Source organism: Penaeus chinensis, chromosome 40 (assembly GCF_019202785.1).
Source record: "Penaeus chinensis breed Huanghai No. 1 chromosome 40, ASM1920278v2, whole genome shotgun sequence".
NCBI classification, from domain to species: Eukaryota; Metazoa; Arthropoda; class Malacostraca; order Decapoda; family Penaeidae; genus Penaeus; species Penaeus chinensis.
This window is the reverse complement of record NC_061858.1, coordinates 4,618,202-4,623,892: the sequence shown is the minus strand read 5'-3', so window position 1 is coordinate 4,623,892 and position 5,691 is coordinate 4,618,202.

Here is a 5,691-nt window from a genome sequence, read left to right as displayed (position 1 = left end):
CTGTCTGTGCTTAAGCTAAATTAAATCCCAGTGTATACTTGGCCCGTGTTTGTTTGTCTTGCAATTTTAATTTGCGCTTTGCTCATCACAAACTTGTGAAAAAAAAGAAAAAAAGAAAAAGAAGGAAAACACACACACACACACACACACACACACACACACACACATACAAATATATATATATATATATATATATATATATATATATATATCGCGCAGTGTAAAACGTGTACCGGTGTGTGCTAATTTACATTATGTGTAAATATCAAACTTGGGTACATTGTATGAAATCAGTGTACTTGTTTGTAAAAAATACTGCATAGTGTAAAATAAGATAGACCAAACATACTGGTATGTTAACAAAAATACGTTCATATATCTTAATTTGATGTTGAAAATAATGCACGTGTGTATGAAGTGATTTGGTAGATGGTCATTTTTGATTGTTAATTTTCAAGTACAAATTCGCTATATGGAATTATGTTATCAAATGGTCAAAGGTACGAACCAGTTAATATATACAATGTTTTTTTTTTTTCATGTACCCAGAACTACGGTACACGAACGCATAGAAAATAAAACTCTAAATGAAAGGGATTGCATGAAAAACACAGATTATGATAAAAAAAAATTAAATCTAATAATAGATAACAGTGTTAATAGATAACACTTCATTCGTCCACACATTGTTCAACCAATGAAATGTTAATATTTCTTAAAAAGAAGGGAAAAACTCGAGAAATTTAAAAGTGGATTTTTTCCCCTTTTTTGTCAAGAGGAAATCGTGTGTTTTTTTTGTGTTTTTTTGTATTAGGAATGTAAAAAATATTACGTGTCTTTTATTATTGTTGTATATATATATATATATTTTTCTTTTTAGTCTTTTTTTCTTTGTTTGATTTTCATGTTAGTAGAGAGAGAAAGACAAGAGACGGAGACAGACAGAGAGAAGAGATAAAACAACATACCGATAGACAGACAGAGGGATAAAAAAACAGGCATAGAATGAGATAAGGAAGGGCCAAGCAGAGAGAGAGCAGAATGCTAATGAGAGAGATTGCAAGAGAATGAATATGACATTGCAGAATTGCAAGCAAGGTTACAGAGAGAAAATTAATGAAGATTAAGAAACGTGTAAAATAATGAATTTAGAGAGTCTGGTGATAAGCAAAGAAGAGTGAATAGAATAATGAAGATAAGTCGGTTTGCGAACGTGACAGAGAGGCAACAAACGAAACAATGTGAAAATTAGTGCATCCAGAAGAGAGAGGAGAGGAGAGAGAGAGAGAGAGGAGAGAGAGGGAGGAGAGAGAGAGAGAGAGAGAGGAGAAGAGGAGAGTAGACAGAGGAGAGAGAGGGGAGGGAGAAATTATTAGACAGAGAGGGAGGGTGGTGTAGGTCTACAAGAGATCTCGGAGCGCTCTACGCCACTCGACTCTCGCCGTCATTCGCCTCGTTCGCTTCTCTCGCTCGTCCTCCGGTGCCTGCTCTACGCTGCTCTCTCTCTCGCGCCTACGCTGGGCCTCTCTCTCTTCTCTCCTCTCTTCTTCTCTGCTCTCCCATCCCCTGTTCCCCTTCCTCTCAGTTCTGCTGCTCGTCTTCCTCTCCTCTCTCTTTTCTCTTGCTCTCTTCTCTCAACCCATCCCCTCGTCTCCAAATACAACCAACCCAACCCCCATCAAACATCCCCTCCCCCAATGTCATCCCCCCTCCCCCCCCGCGTGGGGGTATGGCAGGTGGGGGGGGGGGGGGTGTGGGGGGGTGTGGGGTGGTGTTTTAGGGGGGGGGGGGGGGGGGGGGGGAGCCTCTTCCCCCCCTCCCCTCCTCCCCCCCGCCGCCGCCCCTCCCCCGCAACGCCTGCCCACACCCCTTCGTTCCTCACTCCACTCCCTATCCACCAACCCACACTAGCACACACTTCCCCCGCCACACCAACCAACTACATTACACACCCGCTCCCTAGACTCCTTCAAACACAACTCTCACCTCCCGTTACTGCATTCAATCTCTTTCCTCTGTCCCGTTCTCCATGCAAATCTCTTATCTCTCTCCCGTTCTCTTTCCATCTCTTTCGTCCATCCCGTTCTCAGTTATTCAATCTCTTACTCATCATCAGCGTTCTCGACTCCCTCATGACAATCTCTTTCTCTCGAGAAAAAAGATTTTCTAACCGTTCTCATTCAAAACTTCTTTCTCATTCATCACTCTCCAGTTCTCATTCAATCTCTTTCTCTCATCCGCTTCTCAGATGATGCAAACATCCCTAACTATCACTTCATCTCTCGCTCCCTTCTATTCCATCTCTTCTCTCCAGTCCCGGTTCTCCTATCACTCTCTTTCTCTCTCCCGTTCTCTTCATCTCTTTCTTTCTCCATTTCCTTCCATCTCTTTCTCTCTCCATTCTCTTTCATCTCTTTCTCTCTTCCATTCATATTCAATCTCTTTCTCTTCCATTTCTTAATCTCTTTCTCTCTTCCATTCTTTCAATTCTTTCTCTTCCCATTCTCATTCAATTCTTCTCTCTCCCGTTTCATTCTCTCTTTCACTCTCCCGTTCTCATTCAATCTCTTTCTCACTTCCGTTGTCATTCAATCTCTTTCTCACTTACGTTCTCATTCAATCTCTTTCTCACTTCCGTTCTCATTCAATCTCTTTCTCTCTTATTCAATCTCTCTCTCTCATTCAATCTCTCTCTCTCATTCAATCTCTCTCTTTCTTATTCAATCTCTCTCTCTCTTATTCAATCTCTCTCTCTTATTCAATCTCTCTCTCTCTTATTCATCTCTCTCTCTCTTATTCAATCTCTCTCTCTCTTATTCAATCTCTCTCTCTCTTATTCAATCTCTCTCTCTCTTATTCAATCTCTCTCTCTCTTATTCAATCTCTCTCTCTCTCCCGTTCTCATTCAATCTGTCTCTCTCTCTCCCGTTCTCATTCAATCTGTCTCTCTCTCTCCCGTTCTCATTCAATCTCTCTCTCTCTCCCGTTCTCATTCAATCTCTTTCTCTCTCCCGTTCTCATTCAATCTCTTTCTCTCTCCCGTTCTCATTCAATCTCTTTCTCTCTCCCGTTCTCATTCAATCTCTTTCTCTCTCCCGTTCTCATTCAATCTCTTTCTCTCTCCCGTTCTCATTCAATCTCTTTCTCTCTCCCGTTCTCATTCAATCTCTTTCTCTCTCCCGTTCTCATTCAATCTCTTTCTCTCTCCCGTTCTCATTCAATCTCTTTCTCTCTCCCGTTCTCATTCAATCTCTTTCTCTCTCCCGTTCTCATTCAATCTCTTTCTCTCTCCCGTTCTCATTCAATCTCTTTCTCTCTCCCGTTCTCATTCAATCTCTTTCTCTCTCCCATTCTCATTCAATCTCTTTCTCTCTCCCATTCTCATTCAATCTCTTTCTCTCTCCCATTCTCATTCAATCTCTTTCTCTCTCCCGTTCTCATTCAATCTCTTTCTCTCTCCCATTCTCATTCAATCTCTTTCTCTCTCCCATTCTCATTCAATCTCTTTCTCTCTCCCATTCTCATTCAATCTCTTTCTCTCTCCCATTCTCATTCAATCTCTCTCTCCCATTCTCATTCAATCTCTTTCTCTCTCCCATTCTCATTCAATCTCTTTCTCTCTCCCATTCTCATTCAATCTCTTTCTCTCTCCCATTCTCATTACATCTCTTTCTTTCTCCCATTCTCATTACATCTCTTTCTTTCTCCCATTCTCATTCCATCTCTTTCTCTCTCCCATTCTCATTCAATCTCTTTCTCTCTCCCATTCTCATTCAATCTCTTTCTCTCTCCCATTCTCATTCAATCTCTTTCTCTCTCCCAGTCTCATTCAATTTTTCTCTCTCCCGTTCTCATTCACTCTCTTTCACTCTCCCGTTCTCATTCAATCTCTTTCTCACTTCCGTTGTCATTCAATCTCTTTCTCACTTCCGTTCTCATTCAATCTCTTTCTCTCTCCCGTTCTCATTCAATCTCTTTCTCTCTCCCGTTCTCATTCAATCTCTTTCTCTCTCCCGTTCTCATTCAATCTCTTTCTCTCTCCCGTTCTCATTCAATCTCTTTCTCTCTCCCGTTCTCATTCAATCTCTTTCTCTCTCCCGTTCTCATTCAATCTCTTTCTCTCTCCCATTCTCATTCAATCTCTTTCTCTCTCCCATTCTCATTCAATCTCTTTCTCTCTCCCATTCTCATTCAATCTCTTTCTCTCTCCCATTCTCATTCAATCTCTTACTCTCTCCAATTCTCATTCAATCTCTTTCTCTCCCTCATTCTCATTCAATCTCTTTCTGTCTCCCATTCTCATTCAATCTCTTTCTCTCTCCCATTCTCATTCAATCTCTTTCTCTCTCCCATTCATATTCAATCTCTTTCTCTCTCCCATTCTCATTCAATCTCTTTCTCTCTTCCATTCTCATTCAATCTCTTTCTCTCTCCCAGTCTCATTCAATCTTTCTCTCTCCCGTTCTCATTCACTCTCTTTAACTCTCCCATTCTCATTCAATCTCTTTCTCACTTCCGTTCTCATTCAATCTCTTTCTCACTTCCGTTCTCATTCAATCTCTTTCTCACTTCCGTTCTCATTCAATCTCTTTCTCACTTCTGTTCTCATTCAATCTGTCTTTCTCTCTCCCGTTCTCTCTCTCTCTCTCTCTCTAGTAACTTCTTTAACTTCTATTAACATAAAACCCTCATGGCTTATGTTCTTTGGTGTGTAAATCAGAGCTCTACAAACATCAAAAATAAAAATTTGCTTCAAGGCCATATGAAAATTTGACAGTTCTTTTAGATTGAACAGCATGCCAATAATGAGAAATTGCAGTTTAGGGGTTAGGAATTAAAATAAATAAATGAAAAATGAAAAAGGAGTCTTATTTATTAAAAGTACTTAGCCTAAGATATTTTCTGTTCATGTAAATGCAATGATGTTAGTTATAGAATCATCTGATCTTTGGTGCATATTTTAGATTTACAGGTTTCCTGCATATGACGACTTGATATTTTAAAACTGATAATCTGATATGAAACTGATATAACAAAAAAAAAAAAAAAATGTTTTCATAGGGCAAGGTACTATGAGCTGTTATTAAGGTATTTTTATCCATTGATCATAGTACCTGCAAAAGAAATACATCATATGAATCATTTGTCTTTAACAATTTTTTTCTCCCTAGCTATTAATAATTAGATCCAAGATTCATGACTTGTTGTATCGAAAAGCCTCATTTACTTTACTTTTTACTTAAGCTTCCGAATTATTATATCTTTTTGTTATTTTACAATTCTGCATTCCGATATCATATTTGCACTTCCACAAGTGACACCCAATGAATCACCTGTCACACCTTAATTTGATAAGATATGAATTAAATGGTAAATAGATTAGTTATTTCTACTTTTCATCTAATTGTGATATTAACATGAATGAACGCTCTTTCTGCAATTATTTCAAATCAAAATACGTTGCCTACACGCACGTGCACTGTTCACGAGTAAAGCTGATAATCTTAACTTCCCTGTAATTTCGCAAAATGCGCTTTGTGGCAACACCTCACTCAGCTGATCGGTCACCAACACCCAAACAAAGCATCTTGTCAAAAATTTATTGGTGACATGCACTTTCAGAAAGGAATATAATTAACAAAAATAACAGAATTCCCAATGCACAGGACATTCTTTAACACTGTGAAATAG